The sequence below is a fragment of the Ovis aries genome, chromosome 3 (assembly GCF_016772045.2).
Source record: "Ovis aries strain OAR_USU_Benz2616 breed Rambouillet chromosome 3, ARS-UI_Ramb_v3.0, whole genome shotgun sequence".
NCBI lineage: Eukaryota > Metazoa > Chordata > Mammalia > Artiodactyla > Bovidae > Ovis > Ovis aries.
Genome location: NC_056056.1, coordinates 101,190,865 through 101,211,670, shown reverse-complemented (window position 1 = coordinate 101,211,670; position 20,806 = coordinate 101,190,865). Strand labels below are relative to the sequence as shown.

The 20,806-nt window shown below is 45.4% G+C and overlaps 1 protein-coding gene across 9 annotated transcripts in view; it reads right to left on the bottom strand.

Annotated features, from left to right (window-relative positions):
• AFF3 (ALF transcription elongation factor 3) overlaps positions 1 to 19,768 on the bottom strand; it is a 628,609-nt gene extending 608,841 nt beyond the window's left edge. For 8 of the 9 annotated variants that reach the window (XM_042246414.2, XM_042246415.2, XM_042246416.2 and 5 more), the window contains exons 1-2: positions 19,662 to 19,768; positions 8,751 to 8,818 (exon numbers count right to left, since the gene is read on the bottom strand). The gene's annotated coding sequence lies outside the window, so the exon portion shown is untranslated. Of the gene's footprint in view, positions 1 to 8,750; positions 8,819 to 17,798; positions 17,978 to 19,661 lie in introns of all 9 variants that reach the window. The other variant, XM_060412422.1, reaches the window with a different exon arrangement.
• Positions 19,769 to 20,806: the final 1,038 nt, after the last annotated feature.

Here is a 20,806-nt window from a genome sequence, read left to right as displayed (position 1 = left end):
AAGCCTTCTTCAAGCATCTCAACAACTTTATGGAGGGCAAATGCTTCCATGATGAGCAGGAGGCAGAAAATGCTTTCTAAGAATTCATCTAATCCCAAAGCACGATTTTACACTACAGGAATCAGCAAACCTATTTCTCATTGGCAAAAACGTGTTATTTTAATGGTTTCTATTTTGATTCTTAAAGATGTGTTTTAGCCTAGCTATGATGATCTAAAATTCACAGTCTGAAACTGCAATTACTTTTGCACCAACCTAATCATTTTAACAGTACACAGAAGAATAGTGATGGCCATGGGTCGTGGTGGTTTCCTTGGGGACGTGACCAGTAAGAGGAACCTGAGGAAGATCCAGCCGGGTGAGGGAAGAGAGCTCCGGGCTGGGGAACACATGTGCAATTTCAGGCAGAGGAAAGACCTGGTGGCTGGGGTAGATTGGCATGCTGTAAGGAAGCTCCATGTGAGCCTAGGAAAGGGGAAGAGCCAAGTCTACAGGGCTTTGTCGGCCAAATTTTAGGATGCTAAGGAGGCCATGTAAGCACTGTGACTTGTCTGCTATCAATATCACGCTTGAGGCTGGGAACTCCTGGCTGTGGGCATGCGCCTGAGACAAGAGCTTCCACGCAGGCTTCCTGACCTCTTGGGATGGGACCCAGCTTGTGGGTTTGCTTTTCAGGGTCTAATAGCTGAGCTAGGAAAGAAGAAGGAAACGTTCTCAGATAACAGAGTGGAATGCGTGTGTGTGCTCCATTGCTCAGTCATGTCTATTTGCGACCCCATGGACTGGAGCCCACCAGGCTCCTCTGTCCAAGGGATTCTTCAGGCAAGAGTACTGCAGTGGGTGGCCATTCCCTCCTCCAGGGGATTTTCCCAACCCAGGGATCGAACCTGCCTCTCCTGAGGCTCCTGCAATGCAGGCAGATTCTTTATCGTTGAGCCACCAGGGAAGCCCCTGAGAAAAATCCACTTATTCCACACACTGTGTGCTAACTTGCAGACCCCTAATGAGAGGAGCTGAGAACGCTGAGGGAAATGGCTGGATGTCCCCATCACCAGGGCGCCAGTCCTCGTCAGGATGCTGGGAGCCTATTTCAGCAGGAAGCAAAGGAACATGCTCAGGGCTACTGAGGCAATGATCAACAGCAAAGTGCTCCGTTCAAGAAGCTGGAAGCACGTTTACGGGGCTCTCTGGAGCCTGGGGCTGGGCCAGATGCCAGCAAGCACTGCACAGATACGAGCCCTACCCCAGGAAGTGCCTGTTCTTGGAAGACAGAAATAGATGTGGGTGAACACAGATCCAGATTCTCACAGAGCACAAATGCTGCCCAGGGATTAGGCTCGGCACTCCGGGAAGCTGAAAGAACTCTTCCTATCCACTGGGGTCCTCGTTAGTGCATCGAAGCAGTAATTTAGTCAATGACAAGGGTTCACGGGGCTTTCTAAGGCACTTAACTTACTCCCAGGATGTTGGTGGCACATCAGGGGAATCCAGCTCACTAATCTTTAACACTTGTCATAATTATTTCTCCTTCCATAATACTATTTTCCCCCTGAGAAATGCAAAATTATTACATAAGTAATGTAGAAATATAAGTCTGTGAGTTTTTTTCTTAATAAAATGTAGTCAGATACCCCAGGGAATTTTTGTAACAAAAGCCTCACAAATCAATTATATTTTCTCATTTCGGGTTCTGATAATTGAATATTTTATTTTGATATTTATTCAATTTCCTTCCAAATGAAAAGGTGGAGTTCTGTTGACACACTGAGAAGGGAGGGTATTATTAATTAAGGTTGTTTAAAGTCGAAGATGAAAACAGTGCTGGTGCATATAAATGCGCTTCAGTGAGCCGTCAGGGAGGTTGCAAGGACGTTGGTGGTGATCCTGCTTGGAGGGACGGTAGTGCTATGTCCCTGTCCTTTGTAGGAGGTAACTCTGCATTCACAGTTCATCAAGTCAGAGAAAAAGTACCTGATGTGCCCAGCCGGGTATAGTGATTGGTAAGGAACACCAGGTTCAGAACAGTTGAGGACGCTTGGCCAGGACCACACAGCTGCTTGGTGGCAGAGCCAGAACCAGATGGGGGTCTTTGATTCCTGGTGGCACTTCTTTCTACTTATTTTCTTATTTTTATCTATTTGGCTGTTCCAGGTCTTAGTTGCAGTATGCGGGATGATCTTAGTTGCTGTATGCAGGATCTTTAGTTGAGGCATGTGGGATCTAGTTCCCTGACCAAGGATCAAACCCAAGCCCCTGCATTGGGAGCATGGAGTCTTAACAGCTGGACCACCAGGGATGTCCCCCCAGTGGGCACTTCTAACTGACACCTGACCCTGGAATCTACTTGGCCTGACCCCTGAACGTCAATCGTTGCTCTCCATCTCTGCTACTGCACAAATGTTCTGAACGTCTGCATAAACAAGGCCTGACAGAAGCAGCCCAAGGAGGGTGGTCCCTGCTCCCAGCTTGATGCTGGTGAGTTACCCAGGGGCATGGAGATTTGCAGGATGGGGTGCAGCTGCGGGAGGGGCCAGCATCAATCAGCAAATGATCATGGAGCTGCTAGATATTTGACCCTCTCTCGCTAGCTCCCTTCCTCAGCTGGGGACACCTTTATAATAGGTGTGAACAATACCCCTCCTAGTTTCCTCTCACTCATTCTCTCTGTCTCGCTCCCTCTCTCCACCCCCCTTCCTTTGCCCATTCTCATGGGAACAACTATCCAGAGGCTTCTGGTGTTTTTAGTGGTTGGTTAAGGATGACCAGAGTGACCCACTCATGAAAGGTTAATTTCAGAGTTCAAGCAATGAGTTTTCCAGAGCCTGCCTCTTCTAACTGGTGCCACTGGAGATAAGTAAACGATACTTATTGTTATTGGACCCAAAGGATACTTTGAGTACAGAGAACTCTGATCTATCTGCCTAAGTCAACCTCATATTCTTTTCTTTATTCCCTGTGATGCCAGAAGGCAAAATGGGAAACAAGGGCCAAATTTACAAAGAGACCAATTTTGCTTTGAAAAGAAAGATTTTCAAGTCATTGAAACTCTTTGGAAAGAAAGAAATGGCAGTATTCAGGGGCTATGAGCTTTCTGTTGTCAGAGATAGTTAGAGGACAGTTCCTTATCAAAATGTGCTGGCAGAGGAGAGTATGGTTAGAATCTGTGACCTCTAAGGTCTCAAGGCTCACATATCTAATTTGTTTATCCTTCCTATGGACACAGTTCTGGAGTTTGGTCAGAGGTCAGGGGTCAAAGAGTCAGGCACCTCCAGTCCATCTCTCGCCTTGGCTAACTCAGGCTGCTCATGCACTCGGTCCAGCCAGGAATATGCCAGCTGCAGCACCGGAGAGGACAGCTGGGAAGACCACATGCTAAGGGGTCAGAGCTCCCTGATTTCAGCTACACCATCGCCGTGCACGAACTCAGCAGCATCAACCACTTAACCAAACCAAAGGATTCATTTCCATGAGATTCTAAAACAAGAATCCCTAATGATTCCCCCCACTTAGAGTCACAGGAAAATGTGGCAGGGATGTCATCATATCATTTGGATGTGTACCCACTTGCCAGTTACTCTGGGTTGATGCTTCCTGATGTAAACATAAACTGAACATAAAACCCAAATCATACATTTGACACTTTATCCAAGACCAAAAAAGATTGGTTATTTCAGCAAAAACATCAGCCTCATAGTTTTCCTGGCAAATGTGCTATTACTAAGTGGATATATATATATACATACATACATATATATATAGATGTACATATATATATGTGTGTAACAGTTGACATTATGAGCAAGTAATGGTCAGGCCACTCCAATGGGCAATTTACTCTCCAGGAAAGCAACAGGGCTGGTGCTAGATGCATGCTTTTTTCCAGGCTACTTAGAGTCATTTAGAAAATTACTATTATTATTCACAAAATGCTCCACCGATGTGAGGAATTAACCCTCTTCCCCAACATGTCTCAATTACTTGTTCTTCAAGTAATAAGCATGTTAAAGCAGAGGTGAGTCCAGAGTCTAAATAGTAAAAAATAAAAATAAAAAAAGTTACTTTTTACTGAGTGCTTGGTATGTCCCAGGCACTCTGCATGTGTGAATAGGGACTAAAATCCAGCCTCATTAAGTCCTCACAGCAACCCAGATGTGTTATGATCCTTATTTTAAATGAAGAGTGAGCTGAGGCTCAGAAATGAAAGTCACTTGCCTGTCAGAACAGCCATCAAAAAGTCTACAAACAACAAATGCTGGAGCGAGTGGGGGGAAACAGGAGCCGTCCTGGACTGTTGGTGGGACCACGGTGGAGGACAGTGTGGAGGTTCCTCAAAAACTAAAACTAGAGCTACTGCACCATCCAGCAGTCCCACCCCTAGGCATATACCCAGACAGAACTATGATTTGAAAAGACACCTGCCCTCTGTGTTCATAGTAGCACTGTTCACAACAGCCAAGACATGGAGGCAACCTAAATGTCCATCAGCAGAGGAGTCAATAAAGAAGACGTGGTACACGGACACAATGGAATATTCCGTTCACTTTAGTCACCCAGTCGTGTCCAACTCTTTGTGACCCCATGAATCACAGCACTCCAGGCCTCCCTGTCCATCACCAACTCCCGGAGTTCACTAAAACTCACGTCCATCAAGTTGGTGATGCCATCCAGCCATCTCATCCTCTGTCGTCCCCTTCTCCTCCTGACCCCAATCCCTCCCAGCATCAGAGTCTTTTCCAATGAGTCAACTCTTCGCATGAGGTGGCCAAAGTACTGGAGTTTCAGCTTTAGCACCATTCCTTCCAAAGAACACCCAGGGCTAATCTCCTTTAGAATGGACTGCTTGGATCTCTTTGCAGTCCAAGGGACTCTCAAGAGTCTTCTCCGACACCACACTTCAAAAGCATCAATTCTTTGGCGCTCAGCCTTCTTCACAGTCCAACTCTCACATCGATACATGACCACTGGAAAAACCATAGCCTTGACTAGATGGACCTTTGTTGGCAAAGTAATGTCTCTGCTTTTGAATATACTATCTAGGTTGGTCATAACTTTTCTTCCAAGGAGTAAGCGTCTTTTAATTTCATGGATGCAATCACCACCTGCCGTGAAAATAAAGTCTGACACTGTTTCCACTGTTTCTCCATCTTTTTCCATGAAGTGATGGGACCAGATACCATGATCTTCATTTTCTGAATGTTGAGCTTTAAACCAACTTTTTCACTCTCCTCTTTCACTTTCAACAAGAGGCTTTTTAGCTCCTCTTCACTTTCTGCCATAAGGGTGGTATCATCTGCATATCTGAGGTTACTGATATTTCTCCCGGCAATCTTGATTCCAGCTTGTGCTTCTTCCAGCCCAGCGTTTCTCATGATGTACTCTGCATATAAGTTAAATAAGCAGAGTGACAATATGCAGCCTTGATGTACTCCTTTTCCTATTTGGAACCAGTCTGTTGTTCCATGTCCAGTTCTAACTGTTGCTTCCTGACCTGCATACAGGTTTCTCAAGAGGCAGGTCAGGTGGTCTGGTATTCCCATCTCTTTCAGAATTTTCCAGTTTATTGTGATCCACACAGTCAAATTCTTTGGCATAGTCAATAAAGCAGAAATAGATGTTTTTCTGGAACTCTCTTGCTTTTTCGATGATCCAGCAGATGTTGGCAATTTGATCTCTGGTTCCTCTGCCTTTTCTAAAACCAGCTTGAACATCTGGAAGTTCACAGTTCACATATTGCTGAAGCCTGGCTTGGAGAATTTTGAGCATTACTTTACTAGCGTGTGAGATGAGTGCAATTGTGTGGTAGTTTGAGCATTTTTTGGCATTGCCTTTCTTTGGGATTGGAATGAAAACTGACCTTTTCCAGTCCTGTGGCCACTGCTGAGTTTTCCAGATTTGCTGGCATATTGAGTGCAACACTTTCACAGCATCATCTTTCAGGGTTTGAAATAGCTCCACTGGAATTGCATCCCCTCCACTAGCTTTGTTCGTAGTGATGCTTTCTAAGGCCCACTTGACTTCACATTCCAAGATGTCTGGCTCCAGGTGAGTGACCGTACCATTGTGATTATCTTGGTCGTAAAGATCTTTTTTGCATAGTTCTTCTGTGTATTCTTGCCACCTCTTCTTACTCAGCCATTAAAAGAGGGAAATAACGCCATTTTCAGCATCTTAGATGAACCTAGAGGTTATCCTACTAAGTGAAGTAAGTCAGGCAAAGACAAATATCACATGATATCACTTGGGTGGAATCTAATTTTTAAAAATTATACAAATGAGATTATTTACAGAACAGAAACAAACTTACAGATACTGAAAACAAACTTATGGTTATCAAAGGGGAAATGTGCGTGGAAGGAATAGATCAGGAGCTTTGTATGAACATATCAATTCAGTTCAGTTCAGTTGCCCAGTCGTGTCCGACTCTTTGCAACCCCGTGAATCGCAGCGCGCCGGTATGAACGTATATACGCTACTATATACAAGGGAGATAACCAATGAGGACCTACTGCATAGCACAGGGGGCTGTACTCAATACTCTGATAAGCTATATTAGTAAGGAATCTCAGAAAGAATGTGTATATGTATTATTGAATCACTTCGCTCTACACCTAAGAGTAACACACATTATAAATCAACTCTACACTCATAAAATTATTTTTTAAGAAAGGAACATAATTCGCCCACGGTCAAACAGCAAAGTGCTTGATGGGTGATGATTAACATCCCTTTTACTGGGAGGCAGAGCTGGGAGGGGTCTCATGTTCATCAAAGCCTTTCCTCGTGGCTCCTCTGTGGCTCTCTCATGACTTGTGCCGTCCATGAGAAGGAAGCGGGTCACTGGCAGGAATCCTTGTCCTAAGGGAGCCATACTGTGTATGTTACACTTTCAGGAGCTCCCTCTCATCGAAGAGCATGTAGCACCCAAAACAAGTGATTAAGATGTAGTCTCCCAGCTTGAATAGGTGCGCAAAAAAGATTCTAGAAGTTCACCGATACATTCTGTGTTCATGGAAGCCATGGTTAGATTCTCAGTTGCAGATATCATCATTTCTAAAGCTGACATGCCCAAGGCTGCCGTGTGGGCAACGCTCCATACCAGCTCTCCATTCCCCGGCACCAGAGATTTATGCCACACCAAACACTCCCCTCACCCAGGCCTGGCCGGTGTTCATGTGTAACAGACACCTGTTCCTCAGGGTGCAGCCCCGTGGACACAGGGTTTGGTGAGACACCAGGTACACTGTGAGAACTGAAGAAAAGGTGTCTGTTCCTTAAGGCAAATGGGGTCGGCTGGATCTTAGTCCCTGTTCACACACTCAGCAGCATGCCCTGTGCAGGAGGCTGCCTACCTACACAGATGTTCCAACAGCACATGGTGTGTTCATTGCCCCAGAAATACAAGTCCTGCATATCACAAGTTCCAAATAGTGGTTTCCAGGAACTCCAGGTTTTCTGGAGTTCTTTTAGGAGGCTTGTAAACAAAATCATTGATGCAGTTTAGGGCGGTGAGATTGTTGGGCTATCTTGTAGCTTCCTGGAGCAGGTGCGGCCTCAAGGAACAACCCAGCTTAGGCACCATCAGGACCACAGAAGTGTCCATGGAGGGGACAGAAGGGTGTTTGTTTGCCAGTCCAAAACACTAAGTGCTCACTTTTTATTGCTAAACAAAGATTGTTGAGCATCTCCTAAAGTACAAAAGCATCATTTCAGGCCAGACAACAACAAGGTTGAATAATAGACTCATAGGGCCTACCCAGAAGCTCGGTGGTAAATAATCGGCCTGCAGAGTAGGAGATGTGGGTTTGATCCCTGGGTCAGGAAGATCCCATGGAGGAGGGTGTGGTAACCCACTCCAATATTCTTGCCTGGAGGATCCCATGGACAGAGGAGCCTGCCGGGCTACAGCCCATGGGGTCACAATGAGTCAGACATGACTGAGTGATTGAGCACATACTCACGCGTACGGTAGACTCATAAAATGAATGGCCAGAAATTCCACACCAACGTTTCCAACCCAGAGTTTCTCAGACTCCAGATGGTAAAACATGCTACTTAATAATCAAAAAGATGGACTCAAGAACCCAGTCCCTCAGCATCCCTGTTCCTTTAGGAAGAGGGAGGCCTACGACTTCCGTGACACTCGGGCCCCACGGTCACCGAACGGAGGAGCCGTTCTCTCAGTGTGTCCCTGGGTGTTCCCTCTGCCCTTGAACCACTCAGATGAGTATGATTTTCAGGTTACTGTTATTGATATGATGTAAGAGCAGTTTTCCTGGGCAAGGCTGTCTCTTTAAATAGATTTCTCAAGAATTAAACGTCTCCTGCAGCACCTTCTCTTTACTATGTTTATGAGTCAGTGAGGGTGAAGTGGTGCACCCCAGGGAAATAGTGAATGAATGGATGGATGGATAAAATAATGAATAAACATTTGAAAGCCCCATCTGTATGTCATGTGTGGAAACATAGAGATAATAATATTAAAAGCTAATGGTTATCTCAGGGTGTATGCCCAGTAGTAAGATTGCTGGGTCATAAGGTAGTTTTATCTTTAGGTTTTTAAGGAACCTCCATACTGTTATCCATATATATTCCCACCAACACTTCAAGAGGGAAAACCATAATTCAAAACCATAATTCACAAAGACACATGCACCCCAGTGTTCATCACAGCACTATTTTCAATAGCCATGCCATGGAGCAGCCTAAATGCCCATCACCAGATGAATGAATAAAGAAGATATGGTACTTACATACAATGGAGTATTACTCGGCCATAAAAAGGAACAAAATTAGGTCACCTGTAGTGATGTAGCTGGACCTAGAGTTGTCACAGAGAGTGAAGAAAGGCAGAAAGGGGAAAACAAATATTGTATATTAACATATATATACGGAATCTGGGAAAGTGGTATAGACGAATCTATTTGCAGGGCAGGAATAGAGACACAGACACGGAGAGTGGACCTAGGGACACAGGGGAAAGGGAGGTGGGACAAAGCGGGAGAGCAGCACTGATGTGTACCCAGGACCACGTGTGAAACAGAAGCTGGTGGGAAGCTGCTGTCCCGCACAGGGAGCTCAGCCTGCTGCTCTGTGCTGGCCCAGAGGGGTGGTTTGGGGGAGGTGGGCATGAGGCTCTCGAGGGAGGGGATATCGGCCCATCACACGTCTTCACGTTGTTATACAGCTAAAACTAACACAAGATTGTGAAGCAATCATACTCCAATTGAAAAAATAAATTGAAAAATTTAAAAGCCCCGTCTAAAAGTTATGCGTGGCATTAGGAGACAGGAATATTAAAAGCTAGTGCTACTAAGCACCATCATATGCCTAACAGTTTTCCAAGAAAGGTATGCATATTTGCTCACTGAATCCACCTGGTTTCCCCTTTTACAGAACTGAGTAACTCGCCTGCCAACCACACAGCTGGTGAGACTTTTCTTCTGAAAAGCTTACTAGGCTTGTGTATTTTTTTCTTTTCTGAATTTATTTGACAGAGCTCTTTATATATTCGAAACAGTACTTGCTCATTATATACTGAAGTATTTTTCGAAGTTTGCTGCTCATCTTTTCACTGTGTGTTTTTGACAGAGCCAAATCTATATTTTTATTTATACTTCATTTATTCAGTATCAGGCTTACAAAAACCTTTCTCACCACAAGATTATTTTATCTTCACCTGAATTTTTCTCTGGTAGTTTTCAAGCTTTATTATACGACATTAAAATATTTCTAGAACATATTTTGGTTTAATGTATTAGGTATGCCTACCTAGACAGCATATTAAAAAGCAGAGACATTACTTTGCCAAAAAAGGTCCGTCCAGTCAAAGCTATGGTTTTTCCAGTAGTCATGTATGGATGTGAGAGTTGGACTACAAAGAAAGCTGAGTGCCAAAGAATTGATGCTTTTGAACTGTAGTGTTGGAGAAGACTCTCGAGAGTCCCTTGGACTGCAAGGAGATCCAACCAGTCCATCCTAAAGGAAATCAGTTGGGAATATTCATTGGAAGGACTGATGTTGAAGCTGAAACTCCAATACTTTTGCCACCTGATGGGAAGAACTGACTCGTTAGAAAAGACCCTGATGCTGGGAAAGACTGAAGGCAGGAGGAGAAGGGGACGACAGAAGATGAGATGGTTGGATGGCATCACTGTCAATGGACATGAGTTTGAGTAAGCTCTGGGAGTTAGTGATGGACAGGGAAGCATGACATGCTGCATTCCATGGGGTTGCAAAGAGTCGGACACGACTGAGTGACTGGACTGAACTGAAGCATCTAATTTTATTCTCTTCCCCACCACTCCAACAGTTAGGACAGTGTCCCAGTATCATTTAATGAAAAGCTACTTGTTGAACTCAATGAATATTTATCCAGAACCTACCATGAACAGCCATTTTTCTAGGTCCTGGTGATAGATTACATTCTAATGGGAAGAGGCCGATAATGACACCTAAACACGCAACACATTAGATGATGTGGAACACGACAGACCAAGAGGGGCTGGAATGGCTTTCTTGGTCAAGGATGATCAAGGAAGGTCTCTCTGAAATGGAAACATCTGGGTGGAGACCGGAAGGAGGTAAGAGATGGCCCAGGCACCCAGGCAGGGAGTGCCAGGCAGAGGAGACCGCAAACACTGGACCAGCAGGTGGGGTTACATTTGGTGTATTCAAATCGTGGCAAAGAGGCCGCTCAAACAGAAGCCGTACCACTAGCTAGGGAAAAGGAGGCCAGGAGTCAGAGGGGTGGCAGGAGTCTGGCTGTGTAGGACCTGACAGGTCATGGTAAACACTTTGAATTTTGGTGCTGGCTGAGTTGAGCGGATTGCATTTCCAAATATGACCTCAGCAACATCCTCTGCACTCTTCTGCATGGCCACATTGCCCTGCCCCTGTCAGGAAGGGCTGTCTCTCAACCTCTGAATCTGGGCTGGTTTGCTAAGTGCTTTGGCCAACAAAATATGGCAGAAGGATGTTGTCCCAGCCCCTGTCTTGTGTGGCAGCTTCTTCTTCCTGCCTCTTAGAGATCATCACAGAGGGAAAAGTGCACGAACCTCAGGACTGGTAGTCTGTTCAAACCACATGGCGAGCCCCGGAAGGGGAGAGGTCACCAGGTGCCAGGATGCGAGTGAAGAAGCCGCCTTGGAGAGGGCCCTCCAGCCCAGCCCACACTAAACTGCCCCCATTCATGAACCACAGGATCTTGAGCAGAACGGAAAGGTTGTTTTAAACCACCATGTTTTTTTGGGGGTGCTTGATTATGTAGCTTGAAACAGTGAGGTAAGAATGCCATGGGAGGGTTTTGAGCAATCATCTAATTTGACTTCAGTTTTACAAGAATTCCTCTGTCTCTGCGCTGAGGACAGAATAAAGAAGGGAGTATGTTTGTGGAACAGGTGAGGGACCCAAGGGGTTGAGTGCTAAGAAGGGATTCAATCTAGATATATTTCAAAGGACACATGGATGGGATCTTCGGATGGAGTAGATGTGGGTTGTGATAGAAAGAAGCGAAGGATGGCTTCAGAGGGCAGGCCTGACCCTGGAAGAATGAAGGGGGCTTCTGCTGATGTGCAAGAAAATGACAGGAGGACCACTGCTGGGGCTAGGGAGTCAGGAATTCTGTTCTAGACAAACGACGACTGTGAGGCCGGACACACATTCAAGTGGAGACGCTGAGTGGAGATGGAGAGTGAGGCGTCCCGTCAGAAAAGAGGTCAGGGCTGGGAGAAGTCATTTCGGATGTCGCTGGTGTTTCAATGGTGTTACTGGACCAGATCACATGGGGAGTGAATGCAGACACAGTGGAGATGCTGGAGGTCTGAGCCCTGAGCACTCCAGCATCTCACACACATGAAAGAGTTGGAAAAGGAATCTAACAGGAGAACAGTGAGACAGGATAAAGAGGAAGAGAAGGCTGTTCTGGAGGTAGAAGAAGGTATTTCAAGAAGAAATTAGGGACTTCCCTGGTGGTCTGTGGCTCAGATGGTAAAGCATCTGCCTGCAATGCAGGAGACCTGAGTTCAATCCCTGGATGGGGAAGATCCCCTGGGAAAAGGAATGGCTACCCACTCCAGTATTCTTGCCTGGAAAAGCCCATGGAGGAGGAGCCTGGCTGGCTACAGTCCATGGGGTCGCAAAGAGTCAGACACGACTGAGCAACTAACGCTATATCTGATGGCCCAGTGGTTAAAAATCCACCTTGCAATTCAGGGGACATGGGTTCAATCCCTGGTTGGGGAACTAAGATTCCCACATCCCGTGGAGCAACTAAGCCCGCGTGCTGCAACTATAATGCCTGTTGGCTGTAAAACCCACCACAAAGACCCAGCACACCAAAAAAAAAAAAAAGGGGGGGGGGAGAAATTACTGTGTCAAAGCTGCTGAAGATCAAGCCAAATGAAGACTGACCACTGATTCCCAAAATGACTGTTCTCACTCTTGCTATTACTGATTCCAAAAGGTGCTTTTATCACCCGGTACATTTGCATGTGTGTGAGAGCCTGCGTACGTACTTTCTCTTCTCTCCCACCGATCTGTTTACCCATCTGGAACTATGTGCCCACTGAAACTTTCATAGCTGACAAGACAAGCCCCGTGCCTGCCCCCACCTTTTCTTCAAAAATATCATTGCTATTCTTTAGAATTTTAGACTGGAATTTTACCAAGTTCCTCCCCCCACCAATGTACTGGAAATTTTTTTACATACTTTTTTGCATACAAATTAGGTTGGTAAAAGTTCATATTGCTTATCTAGTCTCCATATACTCTGTGTTTCCAATTATATATTTTATGTCCCTAAGTAGATGGTTTTTTCGGTGGGGGGTAAATGTCTCATGTATTTTAAGTTCTTTTCTATATATTTATACTGCAGTGACGTTTGTGAATTAAATCCCTTCTTATTGGCTATCTTTTGCCTTAAGAAACCTATCCATTTTTGTATAAAGAATTCTCTTATCATTTCTAAAAATTTTACAGGTGATGCAGACAGATTTCAACCCTTTTGCTATTGTCACGGGCAAGACAGCTTAGGAATCACAGAGCCAGTGGATAAGACTGTCCAACCTTCTGTTGATAAAATTACTCCTAGTTTGGAGAATGGGACGTAATGTGTCAGGATTTCAAAGTGTTTCCCAAAGAACTCCACGATCCCCAGGTGCTCTGAGAATGACTGTAGCCATACATCTCAAACTGTCCCGGAGAGCCGCAATTTCCAATATTTTTTCCTTTTGTTAATCTGTGAGTCAGACCATATGTCCTTTGATCTTTGCTTCAAAAAATATTGCCACAGTATTTAGAAACAGGGACAGCCCAGACAAAGTTAGAACATATGGGATGTTTTTCCTCTGAACCCCTCACTTTCCTCTTAGAATTCTTCCTGGTGCTGTGTGTTGGGTGTGTGCATGTACACGCCCACACGCGCACACACACTGACACACACACACACACACACACAGTGGCATCCTGGAAGAAAAAGATTCCATTCAAATAATACTACATGTGCTGCTTCTGTGCAGCCTGGACTCAGGGTAGCCCTAAAGCCAGCTGGGGGGAGGTTTCAGAGCTGGGGAGCCTGGGTTTGAGCCCCACATCTAACTGTGTGCACTTGGTGGACAGGTCGCTTAACCTCTTGGAATTTCCGTTCTCCGTATGTAAAAGGCGTGTGTAATATTTAACGTTGTGGGGCTGTTGCGGGGACTCAGAAAATGACTCTTTGTGCTCAATACAGGCAGGAGCTAGGGAGATATGACTATTCCTTTGATTTACAAGGAGGTTCCATTTATTGCTCAAATCCTTGAGGAAATTCTCTGGTCTCCTCTATTCCCCGATGTAGAAGCAAAGTGACCAGAATAAATGAGGATGCAGGACACAGTGGGGCTCAGTTTCCTGAATCTCCCTGGTGTGCACTTGTCTGCACAAGCAAACCACCAAAGGCTCTCTCTCCCAGTGACAACCGGCCAGCTTCCACTCAGAGACTGCTGTGCAAGAACCACTTGTCACTTTTCGCTGTCACCGTTCAACCACCCACCCCTTCCTATTGTGTCTCCAGTCTTCCTCCGGGAGGCCTCCTTGTGCATAGCTTGAAGTCAAATGAATGGGACTGACCTTTCCCTGGGGACAGACATGTGACTGGCACACAGCTCATCGCCCTCCCCTTCCTGGGACCCTATATTTTATATACGTGGTGTGCCAACATGGGAACAGTTGAGGTCTTGTCTGCCACAGTGATGGCTACACTACATGGCCCAGCCCGTGCCCACGTTCCCACTGCCACGGTTCTTACTGGTATCTTACTGGTTCTGGCTGCCTGGCTTTCAGATCTCCTTACTTGCTGTTCTTTAAGCCTGGTCAGCCTCCAAAATTGTTTCAAAAGATGGCCTTTTTGGAATGAATAAAGAAGCTGTGGTCCATACATACAATGGAATATTCAGTTTAGTTCAGTTCCGTCGCTCAGTCGTGTCTGACTCTGCGACCCCATGAATCGCAGCAGGGTGGGGGTACAGGAGGGCCTAGAGGAGCTACTCCACGTTCAAGGTCAGGAGGGGCGGTCAAGAGGAGATACCCCTCATCCAAGGTAAGGAGCAGAGGCGGCGCTTTGCTGGAGCAGCCCTGAAGAGACACCCCACGTCCAGTGGAATATTACTCAGCCATAAAAAGGAACAAATCTGAGTAGCTGAACTGAGGTAGACAAACCTAGAGCCTGTTATACAGAGTGAAATAAGTCAGGAAGAGAACAACAAATATCATCTATTAACACACACATACGGAATCTAGAAAAATGGTACTGATGAGCCTATTTGCCAGGCAGGAGTAGACACACAGAGGAAAGACTTGTGGACCCAATGGGGGAAGGAGAAGGCGGGACGAGTTGAGAAAATAGCATTGAAATATGTAGATTACCATGGGTAAAACAGATACCTAGTGGGAAGTTGCTGTATAACAGGGAGCTTAGCTTGGTGCTCTGTGATGGCGGAGAGAGGTAAGGTAGGGGGAGGGGGGAGGGAGGCTCAGAGACAGAGGATAAATGTATACATATGACTGATTCATACTGTTGTACAGCAGAAACCAACACAACATTGTAAAGCAATTATCCTCCAATTAAAAAACAAACAAACAAACAAAGATGGTCTTTTTGTTCGGCACAACTCAATGCAGTTTCTTTCCCTTGCAACAAGAGCACGGTCTGATGCAGCCAGACTCCCCAAGAAAAAGAAGAAAAGGAGGCTCAATTCACTCCAAGAGTTCTCTCTTACTGTGGTCAACATCCAGGACTTGGGAGAAAGGTGAATTTCTAAAACACATCACTAATGGGTTAGGACCACTGAGCTGAAGTTAGGCATCACCATGTTGGAGAGGATCTGGGAGTAAGAATGCCTTTTTATCATCAAAGGAGGATGGAGGGAAGAGGGGTAGCAAACAGCAAGTTGATAGAACCACCAACATAAACTCCTGTGTGAGAACTTGAGACAATTTCTTTGGGGGACATGGGGGAAAGAAAATGCTCGATTGGCCCTTTCTCGCTTACTATCCATCATCTCAGCGTTGCTTGTCGGCCCTGAGAAAGCCGCCACAGAGTGTTTGACTAGTTATCTGATTGTCATCCTCCTTAACGCGCTTCATGGTCTGCCGGCGGATGGTAGTTTAAGCAGAATCTAATTGGTAACATATTGTCGATTGAATTAAGTGCCATATGATAGAGATTTAAATCCTGGTAATTTTTCCAGAAAGAAAAAAAATAACCTGTCAACGGGCTATAGCAGAGGAACCGCCATAAATCAAATTGTCGTTTATTAGTTATTGCAGGAGCCTGGTTGTCTTGTGTTCATTATAATCCCCCATTTTTAGCACCGATAAAAACTATAAAGAGAAATATTTGTGCAAGGTGCTTTTTAATAGGTCTGTGTTTGCACACAAATACCTGCTTGTATTTTAATCATGAGAAAAATGAGGCTATTTCACTTTAAAAGGAATTCTGACTGTTAGCTAAATGAAGGATAATGTGTTTCATCTTTTATGAAGCTACGTTTTAAAACATTGGTTTTCAACTCACTAATAATCAAGAAAAGCAAATAAAACCAATGGAGTAATGCCATTTGCTTATCAGGTTTGCAAAAATTAAAAGAACTGATTAAAATGATGGTGCTAAAGGATGTGGATAACAATCACTGCAGTTTGATTTGGAATATTCAAAAATGGAAATAAATTAATTTTCCATATATGAGTCTAGTTTAATGAATTAGGGAATGTCAGTACCGGAGAGTGCAAAGTAACCATTTGAAAGAATCAGTTAAATCATACTTAATGATGTATTATGAAGAATCTACATCACTTGTATTTTCCTTTTCACATCACTGAGTGTTGCTTTCAACCTTTCTTCTTACGTGAATCAGAAATATAATAGCTATAGAGTTACCAGATGATTCAGCCATCTGACCCTTGGGGATATATCAGGAAAAGATGAAAACTCTGATTTGAAAAGATACATGCCCCCCAGTATTCACAGCAGCACTATTTACAATAGACAAGACCAGGAAACAATGTAAGTATCCATCGCCAGACGAGTGGATGAAGAACGTGGAGTACCTACATACACGGGATACTACTCAGCCACAAAAAGAGTAAGATAATGTCATTTGCTACAACATGGATGGATCCAGAAGTTATTATACTAAATGAAGCGAGTCAGACCAAGAGAGACAAATATCATGATATCACATAGATGTGGAATCTACAAAAATGATACAAATAAACTCATTCCAAAACAGAATTAGACTCACAGACATAGAAGACAATTTATCATTACCAAAGGGGAAAGGAGGGAAGGTCAATTAGGAGTTTGGGATTAACAGATACTTACTACTATATATAAGATAGATAAACAAGGACATGTGTGTGAAGTCGCTCAGCCGTGTCCGACTCTTTGGGACCCTGTGGACTGTAACCTACCAGGCTCCTCCCTCCATGGGATTCTCCAGGCAAGAGTACTGGAGTGGGTTGCCATTTCCTTCTCCAGGGGATCTTCCCGACCCAGGGATCGAACCCAGGTCTCCAGCATTCCAGGCAGATGCTTTAACCTCTGAGCCACCAGGGAAGCCCAACTGTATAGCATGTTCAAATTAATAACAGAAAAGAGTCTGAAAAAGTGTATATACATACAATGCATATGTATGTATGGAAAGAGAGAGATACATATGTAACTGAATTTTTCTGCTGTATACTTGAAACATTGTAGATCAATTGCACTTTGCACAGTATTTACATATGTAGCATTTTACAATTTAATAGCATTTTATATATATGCTATTTAATAGCATTTTACATATGTAGCTTGGCTGAAATCTCATAAAACCCTACAAACTAATTTTACCCCCTTTGCAAATAAAGATACCAAAGTGTGGAAGGAGAAATGACTTACTGAAGTAGTCCCATGGCTGTCAGAGTCAAAAGGCTGAGTGTAAGCCTAGGGGTTCTTCCCCTGAACCACAGAGCAGAACAGAGGGCTTGGAAATTAGAGACCAGCATCCAGCTCCCGCCACAGCTTTAACTCTCAGTGTGATTTGAATCTGGTTCTTAATTTCCTGGGACTCAGCTTCCTCACCCATCAGGTTCCTTTACTACTTAGCTCACACTGTGGAGGCGACACAGGGAGCTAGGAGCAGTCTGCATGCTTAGAGCAGCTCTCAGCTTCCTTCTTCAATAGGCACCATCACACAAGGGATCTGAGCAACTATATGAGCAAAGGTGTGTAACACGGGAGCACAAGCTTTCCACATGAGAGGCACTAAACACAGGCCATTTACCATCACTTGGATGTCACAGTTACATCTGTCTGCCTTTGGCTGCTGTGCACATGGACATAGAGCATGTGTAAGAGCTCCAGAGCTTGTGGAACCAAATTCGCTGAATTCAAGCGCTTGCTCCTCTTACCAGGGGGACTTGCGGAGGGCTGCCCCTGCTCCTTCCCCATCTGCTCACGACCCTGCAGGTAAAGGACTGCGTGTTGGTGTCATTGCTCTGACTTCTTATGTGTCTCCCTAAACACCCAACCACACAGCCCCCTTTCCCACTACCGATCTTTTCCTCCTACCATTTCCCTTCACATCTGAAAGCTTAACTGCACAAAACGGGACGACAGCAATAAAGATAACGCCGGCCACTAACACTTAGGAGGCCCTTTCAGTGCATCACTCTCCTAAGCGCTTCATATGTCTTAGTTCATCTAATCTTATTTAGATGGAGACTATTATTGTAGAGACTACTACTGAACCCAATTTACAGACGCTGGAACCCCAGATGCAGCTGTAGAGTCTTGCCCAAAGCCAAAGGAAGTGTTAGAATTGGGATTAGAACCCAGAAGTCTAGCCAGTGAACAATGAATATATTTTCCATTCCCAAATGCAAAATAAATAAAAATATGCATGACATAACTGAACAGAAAGTTTGGGTAATGCCCACAGCAAGGGAACAGCAGTACAGAAACAAAAACCAAAACCCTAGAATACCGAGTCTTCGTGCTACTATTACTCTAAAAACCTCACTGTCATGAGATGGGAAAACTTGAAAGCCGTGCATAAGGGAGGGCACTCTTCTTCAATTTTGCACCCACAGCCCGATGCTGTGGGCAGAGAGCATAATTTTCTTAACTGAGGGTTCAGTGTGTACACTCAAGACTCAAAGAATGAGCAGGCTACTATCTGTTTGTTGATGTGGGTGTGAGTTAACATCTAGCCTTTAGCTCATTCTTGCTGCAATATCAGGCCCCAGACTACTTGAGCAGTTCCCATCCCCTGGGATTTTCACCCCTTTGAATAAAAGGGGTTATAAAATACATATCCAAACATGATTTCACTTTTATATTTGTAAGACCTGAATAGCAAGGAGTTGACATCTTAAGGAAGAAAATCCTTTATCACACCATAAACTCTCTAGTTTCAAAAACATGGTCGCTATTGCTATTATGTATCATGTATGAGACTTTCTGTGTCAGGCGCATATGCCCGTCTATAAACACAGTGCTGTGTGTACATGCGCATGACGGGTGTACTCACATGCACACACGTATACGATTCCATTATCGCTTAGCTCACACTGCAGAGGTGGCACGGGGAGCTAGAAGCAGAGTCTGGACACAGACTCCATTCTGCACACTTAGACCAGCGCTTAGCTGTGATGATGTGCTGTGCAAGAAATACACATAGTGCTGTCGGCCCCCGCCCATGAGGTGGCCGGAGCTGTATCTTCAGGACTGGTGGTGGCCTCAGGGTAAGCCCTGCACACTTGATCCCTCCTGGGCCCAGGGCTCTGAGACCGCTTAGCCAGTGGCCTACACGGGGATCAGACACGCTCTTCCTGACGTCCACAGGCCCAGCCAGCATCTCAAAGGTGGGTGCACGTACTCACACCCAGGCGTGCGTTCTCTACAAGCCCCCCCATGTGAATTCTGTGACCTTTCTGGACTACATTCCACATCTGCTTCCCCAGTCGGTGCGGCCACTCACCGAGGCTGGGTTCCGTCTATGGTGCAGACTGAGAGTCCCCACCACTGGGCCCTGAGGAGCTTGGGCCAGGCTCCTCTGAATCACCCCCTGAAGGCTGCAACGGGAGAGTCACTATTTCCCATCCAAGGTGGCCCAGAGAGTCAGACCTCTCTGGCTTGATCTTACCTCTCAACACACACGCTCTTTGTCTTTTCCTCCCAAATTAAGTTGTTCAGCGTCTTCCTTCTGAGGCTGAGGGTGCAGCTCTCTTCTCCCTGGCAAGCTTTCTGAATGGCACTTTCCGTATAAACAGGAAGAGTGCATGTGGTCACCACTGAAGTGTGCAGGTGTTGATAGAGGATGTGAAAGTGTGGAGGCGAGTGACTAAACCAGCCAATGGCGTTTCCCCACCAGGCATGCAGCCAGCCTCCTCTTACCCACAGCAGAGCAAGGTCAACCAGAAGGCTGGAACCAGCAGCCCGGGCCCCCTTCTGGGGGGCCACTTGACACAGAGCAGAAGAACATGGTCAGGGAGGCCAAGGGAGAAGTTCTCAGTTGCCCTGCTCCTCTCCCTAACTCTAAATAAACCCTTTCAAAGAATCCCAGGAACAGCTTTGAATCCCTTAAATATAATATATTCTTGTCATCAGGTATGCTGACTTAGATGGGCTACTTAACTGAAACTCTGCTGGTTTTCCTAAACTTCCTGGGCATCCAAGAGATCACACCAAAAGCTGTATCCTGCCTCTGGACTGTAGTAAGGCTTCTAGAACTTTCTAGGGCCCAGATGCACTGGCAGAGGAGAAAGAACGCTGGATGAGGAATCAGACACCCCGAGGCTGTGTGCTTGGAGGGTCTGTGCCCCCTCGCCTCCACCAGAAGGCCTCCCTGCTCCATGCCCTTGCCTCTCTCCCTGCCCCTGCCCCATCTCTAAAGTCACTTTCACTAATGTCATCAGCAAGCTTAGACAATGGCACTCTTTCAGTTCCTGTCCTTGTTTCTTCCCCAGGAGTGTTGACACTTGTGACCACTTCTTTACTTCTGGAACTTTCCCTTTGCCCCGGCTGGGGCAACTTTCCCTTTCCCAACTCCTGGCTGTGGTTGGTAATTTCTGTCACTGCCAGGCTTCCATTCCTCTGCCACCTCCTTAAATTCTGTCCTTCCCGGGCTCCATCCTCAGTGCAGTGGTTTGCGTTCTCCTGAGCGGCCTCTTCTGCAATCTAGACACTGCTTTCCAAAGCCCACGTCCACCTATTCCCATCTCTGCTGCTCCCCCAGGGCATCTCCCAGGCATCAGATTTAACCGTTTGAATGAACTCCTGGTCTGTAAC